This window comes from Lygodium microphyllum, chromosome 10 (genome assembly GCF_053477565.2).
Source record: "Lygodium microphyllum isolate KBCC chromosome 10, Lygodium_microphyllum_v1.1.10, whole genome shotgun sequence".
Taxonomy (NCBI): Eukaryota; Viridiplantae; Streptophyta; class Polypodiopsida; order Schizaeales; family Lygodiaceae; genus Lygodium; species Lygodium microphyllum.
Window position 1 is genome coordinate 11,392,238 of NC_141144.1, and position 12,321 is coordinate 11,404,558.

The window sequence follows — 12,321 nt, forward strand, 5'->3', positions numbered from 1 at the left end:
AGCTGCAGATCTTCCTAGGTTTATCTGGATTTTATCGTAGATTCATTGGAGATTATGCCAAAATAGTTGTTCCAATGATAGACCAACTTAAAGGGAAAGGGAAAGGTTTTAATTGGGGAACAGACCAAAATGAAAGTTTTCAAAAACTTAAGGTAGCTATTGCTACAGCTCCAGTATTATTAATAGTGGATCCCAACAAACCATTTGTGGTTGAAGCTGATGCCAGTGATAAGGCAATAGGCGCGGTCTTATTACAAGAAGGTCGACCAGTTGCTTTTGAAAGCAAGAAATTAGATCGTGCAAAACAGAATTATTCTGTTTATGAGAGGGAGCTGTATGCAATAGTACATGCAATGAAAAAATGGAGGCACTATTTGTATGGTGCCAAACTTTTGATTTTATCGGATCATGAAAGCATTACGTGGCTTAATGATCAACCAGATTTACACGGGCGTAAAGCCAGATGGGCCGAACTCCTCCAAGAGTTCGACTATGAGATCAGATATAGAAAAGGAAAGTATAATATAGTAGCTGATGCACTCAGCAGAATGCCCATCATTAATGAATTGAGTTTTACTCAGTTCACTTCCAACTTACTTGAATCTTTAAAAGGGAAATGCCAGGTTGATCCGGTATATTCCAACATATGGGAAGCAATAAAAAATGGGGATCCAACTGAAAGTGCTTCTACTGAGGAAGGAATATCTGAGGATGTTCAACAAGGAAATGGAGCATCAGGGGTTGCTCAAATTGGATTCAAGTGGAAGAATTTTACCATTGATAATGGTTATTTACTCTACAAGGGTAGGGTATGTGTCCCGAAAGATATAGAAATAAGGCGCCAGATACTCTTTGAGTGTCATGATACCCCTAGTGCGGGACATCCAGGAGTTAATAAGACTTATAGTCTTATTAAAAGGCAGTTCTATTGGCCTGGAATGAATAAGGACGTCCTTGACTATGTGGTCAAATGTAATAAATGCCAGGTTAATAAAGCTGAAAAATTAAAAATGGGAGGACTTCTCCATCCATTAGAAATTCCTTCGGGAAAATGGGAGAGTATCTCCATGGACTTTATTGTTGCTCTACCTAGAACACAGAGGGGGCACGACTCTGTGTGGGTGATTGTGGATAGATTAACCAAAATGGCTAGGTTTATTCCAACTTCAACTGATGTTAAAACACCAGAATTGGCTAGATTGTTCGTAGAGAACATATACCGATTGTATGGCCTTCCGGCAAATATAGTTTCTGATCGGGATAGAAAATTTGATAGCCATTTTTGGCGTGCGGTATTTCAGAAATTGGATACTAAACTTAGCATGAGTACGGCGGATCATCCGCAAACAGATGGGCAAACTGAAAGGGTTAACCAAATTCTTGAAGATATGCTTAGGGCATATGTAAGTAAAAGGCAAACTAATTGGGAAGAGTATTTATCGATAGCAGAGTTTGCATATAACAGTGCCAAGCACTCTTCCACTGGATATAGTCCATTTATGTTAATGTATGGGTTTCAGCCCAGAGCTCCTTTTGCAGTAGGACTGCATAAGGAAAAGGTTCAGGCAGCTAAAGACTTTTTGGAGGATATGAATAGTATGTTAAAATTTGCTCAAGAAAATGTTAAAAAAGCTCAAAATAGAGCTAGAGCATATGCAGATCCTCACCGAAGAGACATCTCCTTTGAAGAAGGAGAATTGGTCTATCTTAAGGTGCCTGAACAAACTAAAACTATGAAAAAGGGACATTGTCCAAAGCTTTCACCAAGGTATTGTGGTCCTTTCATAATACTTAAAAGGGTGGGAGAATTGGCTTACAAGCTCCAACTACCTGCTGGTAGTAAAATACATCCAGTTTTTCATGTAAGTAAACTAAGGAAGAAGCTGGGTGATTTGGATAATCTAATCTTAAATGATGACATTGAGGAGTTATTCTATGACCAATCTAATCCACATGAACCACAAAAAATATTAAATGTTCGTAATAGACGAACGAGGAATACTATTTATCAAGAATGTTTGGTTAAGTGGAAAGATTGTTCAGAAGAAAGCTCAACATGGGAGCGAGTAAGTACTTTAAAGAAAAGGTTTCCCGATTTACACTTGGACCTTCCAAATATCGTTTTCGAGGACGAAACCGATTCTTAAGGGGAAGGAAATGTGACATTAATGTGACATTAAAAGTGATATTTAATGTCACATTAAGGTCATAAATATGGAATGTGACATTAAAAGTGACATTTAATGTCACATTAAGGTAAATCTAGGGAAACATGCACGAGAATGACCGTCCGGGCTCTTGGGCGCCCGAACGGGGTTAAGGGGAGCCTAGAGAGTAAGGGAGTCCAGGAATAGTGGGACTTCAGGAAGTTGACGGCTGGCAAAGGAATCCGGGTAGAAGGCCAGCACTTATCTAGGCGTGGTTGGGAGGTAAAGGATACTCGTGCTTTTCATCGTTTTGGTTGATCTGTCTCTCCGTCATCTATCAATCATAGACCGGTTTCATGGTTTCATTGCCGGGATTTGAATTCTTTTCTATAAGAATTTGAGCTCGGACAATTTTAGGTGAAAAGGCCATACACACAAGTTTTACAAAGATTACCGGACTAGAGAGATGACAGACATGGACAAAGCAAAAGAAAAACTCCCTCATGAAGAAGAGAGTTCTTCTTCTACTCACAAACACCAAAGAGAGAGTATTGGTGCACAAGTGTTAACATCTTCTAGAACCGACATTGAACCACAGGATAAGGAGCAAAAACAGGAGAACTTGTTTATGGCACAACTCCTCAATATGGTTGGCTCTTTCCAACAGCTTGTAAAGAATCCTCGAATGCAAAAAATTTTGAAGTCACATAATGAGGATTCTTAGGCTGAGTCATCACATCATACGATGGAGCGCTCAAAAAGGCAAACCTCTAATGTACGGAGCATGTGGAAAAGATACCGAACATGGAGACAAGTCCAGTGCAACAAGAAGCACAAGCACAGGATAATGGAGTAAATGGTCAGGGCAGTTATGCACAAGTGGCACAACAAACTATTCCTCCTCAGTTTGCTACTTATCTTGGTTACTTTGGGGGTGGGTCAGTTTTTCAAGCAATGGCTGGATTACCCACGGGTTATAAGGGATACTTGCCTGGAGGGCCACTAGGAATGATGCCTATTGAGATAGTGAACCCACTTTATGCTAATATTGATCTACAGCCCGGTTATCAAACTTTGTAGAGTCCTTATTTGATGCCTGGAGTACAAAATGCAACGGCTAGTTTTTTTCAGCCTAGTGGGTATATGGCAGCTAAGACAGGTGAAATGAATGCTGATAATGCGCCTAAGGAACATTTGTTTCCAAAACTGAGTATGCGTTACTATGGCCCTTTTCAAGTCTCAGAGAAGATCAATGACATGGTATATAGGCTGAAATTGCCAGAGAATTTGTAAATTCATAATGCATTTCATGTGAGCCTATTGAGGCCTTTTATTGGTGAAGTGCCAGAAAATATGATTCAAGAGGAAGAGCCTAAAGTAGAGAAATTAGATGAGATTCTAGTTCCTGAGCAAATCTTAGCACATAAGGATAGGAAAGTCAAAGGTAGAGTTATAAGAAGATTTTTGGTGAAGTTCAAGAACTATTCACCAATGGATGCCAAATGAATGGAAGAGGCTAAATTGGCAGATTCGCCTCAGTTATTGCAACTTTACCGAGAAGCTTTCTTATTGGAATCTACAGTGACTTAGAATGCTTTTTGAAGCAATGTACATTCTCTATTGTACAGTTGAATACTGCATCTCATTGAATAATGCACAATGTATGGTTTATACTTAGCATTAACATGTGTATCATTGAATGAAATCTCAGTGCTTTGAAGTCGTATTTGTTACACTTCAGTTGAATGATTATACATGTTGTGACACTAATAGTTCGGGGATACGTGCTATTGCCCTGTGTTGCATCCGAAAACATGTATATTAGAACAGCTCCTAGTAATCATAGTTGGATATAGGATGTGATTCTCCACCTATGTGAGACTTGAACTTGCAATGACACAAATGGTAGTGGGGAAACTCCTACCATCGCCCCATGTCATCTATTAGCAAGTGATACATGTGATGGCACTAATAACATGGAGAATCGTGTTATCATCTTGTGTCATCCGTTAACATGTGTGGCATGCAATCGAGGTCGCTTGCTTCTTTCAAGAGAGAGGTATGTCACCAGGTGGTGATATTTTTTGCAGTTGCTTTTCTTATTTACTTACATAAATATTTTATTTTTCTTTTCTTTAGTTGCTCTTGCTTTTTACCCCAAGAGTTCTGTTGGATTAAGCCAAGATCTTTGCATGGCCAGAAGAGGCAGCCATTGGGACAAATTGGACTAATGGTTTCTTTGAGCCTTAGGACCGATTTCATATTGAATGGGCACTAAAGAATAGAATGCCAGTGGTTTGAAACTATGTGCTTAGCCACTGGAGATGGTGCAGGACAATGAGCCTGGCCAAGACAAAAGATGCACATGTGAGAATGCCCACGGAATAAAAGTCATTGTAACTGAGCCATATTACACTTTTTGATGTGGTTGCAATGATAAAAGTTGCTCAGAACAACTTGAGAAATGCAGGGATCACCATCCCTAAAATTTAGGAAGTTACTATTTTTGAACCCCAAAATTTGTTCGTGTCATTATCTTTGTTTTTGCACTAGGATTAATTCTCTGATCTGTGCCGAGATCAAACTTTGCACCAATCATGGAGAATTTTAGACCGGACGGTTCAAACGGGAAAATTATTACACGTATGTCATGTAGCATAAATTCCTGAGAGAGAGAGAGAGAGAGAGAGAGAGAGAGCATTTTTTTAAAAAAAACGTAATAGGCATGAGGGGCAGATCTGAAAATGAAGTTTGGAGGAGCTGAGGGCAAATTGCTACAAGTTTATCAGCTATGGAGAGTACTTCTTCGTCTCTGACTCATGTACGAAGGTAGAGCTTGCTCCCTCTGGTCAACTCTCTCTCTATTCTTAGAGGAAATGCTCTGCATGATGGGCTGATTCCATCGAAGGTACCGTTCTGTGTTCTCTTTGCACTTCTGTTGAGGCAAGAGCCTCATTGTCCCAGTTCAGGAGCAGTTGGCTTCTCCAATGCAGGAACTAAAGAAAGTGATGACCATGCCACACAGGAACAGGGTTTTTCAGCTCTGATTTAGTGCTATTTGTGGGAATCTTTTACTGTTGGAATGATGCCAACCTAAAAGGGATGTTGTTCTGGATATGCTGGACAGTAAGAACAGTAAATACAGAGTTCTGCAGTCTGCAATTCTGCACATGAATCATTGAGTTATGGTCACAAAAAATGCTTTCCTAAAAGAGATGTTCTGGATATGCTGGACAGTGAGAACAGTAAATACAGAGTTCTGCAGATTGCAATTCTGCACATGAATCATTGAGTTATGGTCACAGAAAATGCTTTCCTAAAAGGGATATTGTTTTGATCATGCTAGACTATCCTTATGCAATTGGGATTTACTCAAAAAGGATGAAAACCAACTATTCACAGGTTATGTATTTTGGAACATTTTATTTTTGTAACTTTCCATCTTTTAATTGATAAAGAAATACTGAGAGGGGCGCTGGTCTTCAGGGCCAATCTAGTGTTGAGCGAGGGAGTGAGGTCTCTGTTTATGTGTGTGTGTGAAAAGACCAAGTATTAATTGAAGAAACGACCGTTTTATGTGAGTCATAGACCGGTTTCACTTACCTTGGAAGAACGAATCTATCTTCTCATTCCAAGTATGCGGAGCATATTTGAGGTCGTAAAGGGTCTTCCTTAACTTGTACACTTTGCCATTTGATGAGGAAAAGCTTACTCAACATATATCTCCTCCTTCAAATCTCCATTAAGGAATGCAGTCTTCACACCAAGCTGATAAACAAGCCATCTCCTAGGACTGGTTAAGGCAAGAACAACTCTAATGGTAGCATCCAAGCTATATGTGCAAAGGCATCATGGAAATCCACCCTGAGCAGTTGTGCGAATCCTTTAGCAACAAACCATATCTTATGCTTATCTAGACTACCATTTACTTGAACTTGAAGACCCACTTGATTTCGATCATCTTCCTATGAAGGTCGAGGCACAAGATCCCAAGTGACATTCTGCTCAACTACATCTAATTTCTACACAATAGCCTTCTCCAAATGTTGTGATTGCAAAGCCTCCTTCACAAAGGCGGTCTCCCTATCCTCTATGCCATGAGATATCAAGCAACAATTAGTATAAACAAGCTCACACGGGCCATCTTGCAACTTTCACTTCTCAAGAACTCCCTCAATCCCAACATCGCAAAGTGTATCACATGCCCAACGAGGAGGAGACCAATACTCCCCTCGCCACCTTGCTTTGATGTAGTCTCTGAAAGTTGGAGCATTCACTCATACTGACTCAATGAGTGAATCTAGTGGTAAAGCAATCTCCTTCTCCGTTGAGCCTCAAGAGGCATAGGCTCCAAAGGCACTGGCTTAGGTGCCCAACCGGCACCTGGATCTCCAAGGACGCAATGGTCAACATCCCCCTCTATAGCTGGGAATACCAACCAAATATCTTGACTCGCGTATATCTCTCGTGAAACGCAATCATGAATCATATATCCTTGGGACTCCAAGCTATGATCCGCCAACACTTGTCTTTTGAAAGCTGGCTTAAACTCGTCCCTTTGTTTCTTTCAAATGTGAAGATAGGCATCACACCCAAATACCCTAAAATATGACACATCAGGCTTTTGACCAAAGTACGCCTCAAAAGGTGTTATATCAACCACGGCCAATGCAAGGGATCGATTAAAGATGTGGACAGCAATGGCCATTGCTTTGAACCATACACACTAACGTGTCTACTCGATGCTCCATCATAGTCTATGCCATCTTGATCTCTTGAGGTGTGTTTGTATTGACAAACTCTTGGTGAATGCCATGATCTGCACGAAACTTGGCTAGCTTGTTGGAGACAAACTCCCCTCCCTTGTCAAAATGTAGGCTCTTGAGTTTCCTAACATACCTATTCTCCTCGAAGATCAACCAATCATTAAGCTCAAGAATAAATCAAGCTTGACCCTCTAACAAATGATGAATGTCCCCACAAAGTTATTAGTGTAACATCTCAAAACTGCAAATAAAAAAATTGTTTCACTAGCTGAACTATAATGTCTAAACCCTATGCCTAGCATACAATGAACCATAACTTTTAGTATTACATGTGCCCTCAACTACTTTGTGACACAAGCAATCATGCAACATAAGAAAGCCATGCCTAAGAGTATGATTGTGTTGCAAACCATCACACAATTGATTATATACTCTTACAAAATCCCCATCCTTTGCATATTGTGCCTTTATTTCATTTGGCTCATGATAATATGAAAGACACTATAGAAACCTGTGATTTCATTGACATTACATTGAACCACAAAATATTTTTTTACCTTGCGTATGCACTATCTAAAAGTGAAACATGGATAAGAAGTTGGTAATACTTCATATCACAGCCAAAGTAGTCTATGTTAGGAAGTATCACAAAGTTTGATGATCTATTTGTATAGTAAAATCGGCTCCAAGCAAGTAGTATTTCCAAGTAGAACGAGCTCAAATAATAACCAATTGCTCTTTCTCATAGATCTGCAAGTTATTTTCTACACCCTAAAAAACTCTACTCTCATAAGCCTCGATATACCGCTCTTGCATAATAGTTGCACCAATGTTGTTTCCACATACATTATACTAAAGCCTTTTTAAAATGTGGCAAGATCAACATTGGATCCAAAGAAACTGGCATAGAGTACACTCCATTGCCTTCATACTTATTCTCTCCGATGCCATGTATGTCTATCATTTCAGATTCTATTAATGATGATTTCCCTTTCTCCTATTGGTATGGATGATTTTCATGATGGACGTATGCAAAACAATTTCTGGTCTATGAGTAATGAGGAAGGCAAATATTTCTCTTCCTTAATAAAACTAGGGATCCAATCAAGGTTTTGTTCCATTGGAAAATGATTTTGTAGTAACCTTCTTCGTATCCATGACCACCAAATACATCTAATAAAGGATCCTCCATACCCAAATTGAATGCACTATATATTGAATCAACTATTTGGTTTGTTCCTTTGTAACCTAAAATATCCCAATGGAAAATTTTGGATTTCTTTCAACTTTTAAAAAGCTGCAATTTCTTTTCCAACCTATCTAAAGTATGCACAATGTTTTTTTTTGGGCAAAACATAAAGAGCTGAGGCAATCTTTGCAATGTTGGATTTAGGGTTCCAACAAAGCACACATATAGCTTGGAGAAGAAGATTGAGAGAACACAACACAAACTACATTAAGAAAAAGCAATGTAGAATATATATTAGACTACATTTTCCCTAAAGAGAATTGGCATATATACAAGGTTGAGGAAAAAGATCTCCTAGATAGGGAAAAAGTACCTTGGCAGTCCTAAGTGTGCTCACACACATCACTTTCAAAATATACTAACAAATTGCCCTTGGGAGTGATGCATTGAACCAAAGTTGATAGGTAAGAGTCAAGCATGGTGCACTATGATCAATAAAAAAAGGACAGTAAGCCCAAAGCTTTGCGAAGAGCTTCGAATTTCTCACGAGGCAAAGCCTTTGTGAAAAGATTTTCAAGGTTATCATATGTTTGACAAGCCAAATTGATCTCTCTCATAGACTCTCTCTCGCTGACATAATTATAATGCACCTCGATGTGAATTGGTACGAGCATAAAACACTATGTTCCATGAAATTGCCACTACGCTCTAAGTATCAGCGAAGATGATTCTGACAATTTGCTATCCAACATCTAAATCAACTAAAAGGCGTCTAAAGAAAACACACATAATCGTAGGTGTGAAATATGCTATATACTCAACTTCACAACTAGAAGTTTCCACAATGGGCTTTCAAGTCAAAATGTTTATAACAATTTCTCAACACACTAGTACAAAGCAATGCCACTATCACACTCATTAATCTAAACGTCAAAATAATAAGCAACACAACATCGATATAGACCACAATGATTAGAGGCGCAACACCCTCATGCCGAGCATAAAATGTACTCTTAATTGTAAATATTCTAAAAACCATGTGTAGCCAAGTATGCATATATTTTTGTATACCAAGCCCAAGGTGCTTGCTTATGCAATGCCTTCTTCATTTTGCACACTTTGTTTTCTTCCCTTTTTAAATAAAAAACCACCAGGCCAAAATTCATATACTTTCTTATGCAAATCAATATTCAATAGTGCAATTTTGATATCCACTTGATGCAGATGCCAACCATTATAATTTCTTAATGCACAAATGCTACAAATTGTTGTTATATAACAAGTGAAAGCAAAGATCTTATCAAAGTCAATGTCCTTTGTTGTAACAACTCTAACCTTATAGCTATCAACACTACCATCTAGCTTACGTTTCAACTCGTAAACCCACTTAGTACCAATGGTCTTTTTGCCACAACGTAAGTCACATAAGAATTAAGTGTCGTTCTTAATAATAGTATTGTACTCAAATTACATACCAACCATCCAATTTTTTAAGTTTGATGCCTCTTCAAAAGAAATAGACATATCCTTATCACATATATTGGAAATAGCCAATGCATAACAATCTAATGTATAAGATGTACTATGAGAGCCAAAATGAGTACAACTAGACAAAAGTGCATCCAATTTACTATCACATAACCTCTGCACTAGTCATTTGGGCGTAGTCTTAGACTTCAATCTTTGCTCTCTTATCAACAAGTGCATCATCCACGTCTGCATAAGAAGATTTGTAGATTCATTAGAAACCTACATAGGCTGAAAAAAACATGTGCTATATTTCACTATCCACCACTAAAAGACGTAAACACTATAACATATGTGTCTTATGAATGTATAAATATCTCCTTGGTACATTTTTTTAAAAAATTGTGCAACATGTTCCACAAAGATGACATTATGACTAATCAAAATATGCTTAGTTTGTGGATGATATAATCTACAACCTTTACTTTTAAAACTATAACCTACAAAGATGCATTTCACAACATTGTGATCCAATTTTTTGCAATGGTACACAAGTATCAATGTATAAACCATGCAACCAAGAACACAAAATTGAGCAACAAATGGTGAAACCAATCTTCCTTGATGGAGAGGATGGTAATGTCAGAAGTGGAGCAGCGGTGGAAGCATAAACATGTGCTGAAATAAACTGCTGAAACACAAGACAAAAAGAGAAAAAGAAAAGAACACGATACAGATGAGAACTCAGATGTATGCACGGGAAATGGAATCCATATATCTGAACACGAGACAGTCGCATACAACAGTGAGTCACTGGCTGCGTGGGCACTGGCACTGGCTCTGGCTCCTCTCTCCACAGAGTCTGCAGATGGTGAAGATGAAGTGACTGACTGAGGAGGAGCCACTGAGTATAAATAGGCTGAAAAAGTGGGGAGCAATAATGCTGGTCGGACAGCATTTAATGCTGGCCGACTGGTGCATAAAATGCCCCAATGGCATAAAATGCCACACTAGAAAAATACCTAAAATACCTAATAAAAATGCCCAGCCCAGATCAAGCTCAGACTCACACATGAGCTGACAAATACTCTGCTAACACCCTCTCTCAGATCATGAGTGATCTGATACAATACAATAGTACAATGAAAAGGGATCAGAAACTATATAACATAGAACCACCAAGTAGAACCATGGATACCCAAGGAGTGGGTGATCAAGCCACCACCAAGGTGCCTCGGAGAGAACCTGATGTCGATGTCGATCGTACCAAACACCTGAAAATAGAGAAGATCATAGCATGTCTCTGTGTCCATCACCAATGTCTCGCAGTAGCATACAAGACCATCCTGTCAAAAATGCCTCTGAACATATGTGACCATGGAGTCCCCGCCTTTGGCCAGACCGCCAAAGTGTCCCCTCATGTGAGCTCCAGACGAAAGCCTCCCGCTCTCTGTCAGATAACCAGCTCAGCATGAACCTGGATGTCAATCCCAGCTCCAGGATTTGATTCCGCCAGACTGAAGTCGATACGTCAGGGACGTCCCTCTCTGGAACCTGTGCACCTGTATAAAAGTATAGATGAGGCGCGGCTGCCCCATCTGAACACCCGCTCACACTCCCTCTCTGGCACAAGAGAGTCGTGAGGGATGACCTCATCACCACCACTAGAAAGCAGCCGAGGAAGGGGCCACCAAGCCCTTCCCGCGATCTGAAGAAGAGGATCCCTTCCGCCCCTTGGACTTCACCTTGGTCGGAGGATCGGAGTCGGAGTCTGATGAAGGAGAGGAGTCATCGGTAGAGTCAGCATCCCGCTTCGTCTTCTGCTCCTTCTTCCTGGAAGCCGCTAACTTCTTGCAGTCCTTCCGCAAATGTCCCTTCTTGCCACAGTGGTAACACTGGGCCTTCGACTTCTTCTTCCCGTCACCCCTCTCTGAAGCTACATAAGCCTCACCTCCATAATGTGCCGGAAGCCGCCCCTGTAATCTCAAGGATGTCGCATGGTTGTCCTCATCAAAATCTTCAGGAAGAGGAAAAGGACGGAGAGGACGAGGAGTAGCTCCACAGACGATGTACCATAACCGCTTCTGCACAAACCAAGCTTTCATGACAGCACTCCATGTGAGATAATCAGGTCCATGTAACTTATCATCAGTGGAAGTGCACGGAGGAGCCATATGGAGAGGATAAGAAGAGAAGTAGAGAAGAGATGGAATTTAGAGAGGAAACACAGCCAAAACACAAGCACAGACTACAGAAAAAGAGAGTTCACATGCAATATAACCCAAAATCTGATCAATAGAAGACAAAATCTGCTGCAGAAAGTCAAAAAATCAGTCAAAAACTGCCAAAAACAGAGAAAACGGCCTGAAGTAACAGTCACCCAGCCACGAGAGATGCTGAATCAGCAAAACGCAGGCTGTAAACTGGAGAAAACAGGTAGAAAACTGTCGCCAGCAGCTGCAGATGAAAAACGCAGGCAGCAGAGGGTGCGGAGGCAGCAGGCGATGGCAAAACTGCAAAAAACGCAGGCTGAAAACAGCCCCAAAACAGGTCGCCTGGCTGCAACTGCAGTCGTCTGATCAGCAGGGGTACAAAACAGTCCTGAAATCAGCAAGAAAACACAGCAGAAACACAAATCCTGAAAACTGATACCATGTCAGAAGTGGAGCAGCGGTGGAAGCATAAACATGTGCTGAAATAAACTGCTGAAACACAAGACAAAAAGAGAAAAAGAAAAGAACACGATACAGAT

General features: G+C 40.1%; 1 protein-coding gene across 3 annotated transcripts in view; it reads right to left on the reverse strand.

The window, feature by feature from the left end:
* LOC148029705 (110 kDa U5 small nuclear ribonucleoprotein component CLO-like) overlaps window positions 1–12,321 on the reverse strand; it is a 55,571-nt gene that overhangs the window by 13,464 nt on the left and 29,786 nt on the right. For 2 of the 3 annotated variants that reach the window (XM_087685997.1, XM_087685998.1), the window contains one exon: window positions 9,745–9,818. The exons of the other annotated variant lie outside the window; for it this stretch is intronic. The gene's annotated coding sequence lies outside the window, so the exon portion shown is untranslated. The remainder of the gene's footprint in view (window positions 1–9,744; window positions 9,819–12,321) is intronic. 3 annotated transcript variants of the gene reach the window in all.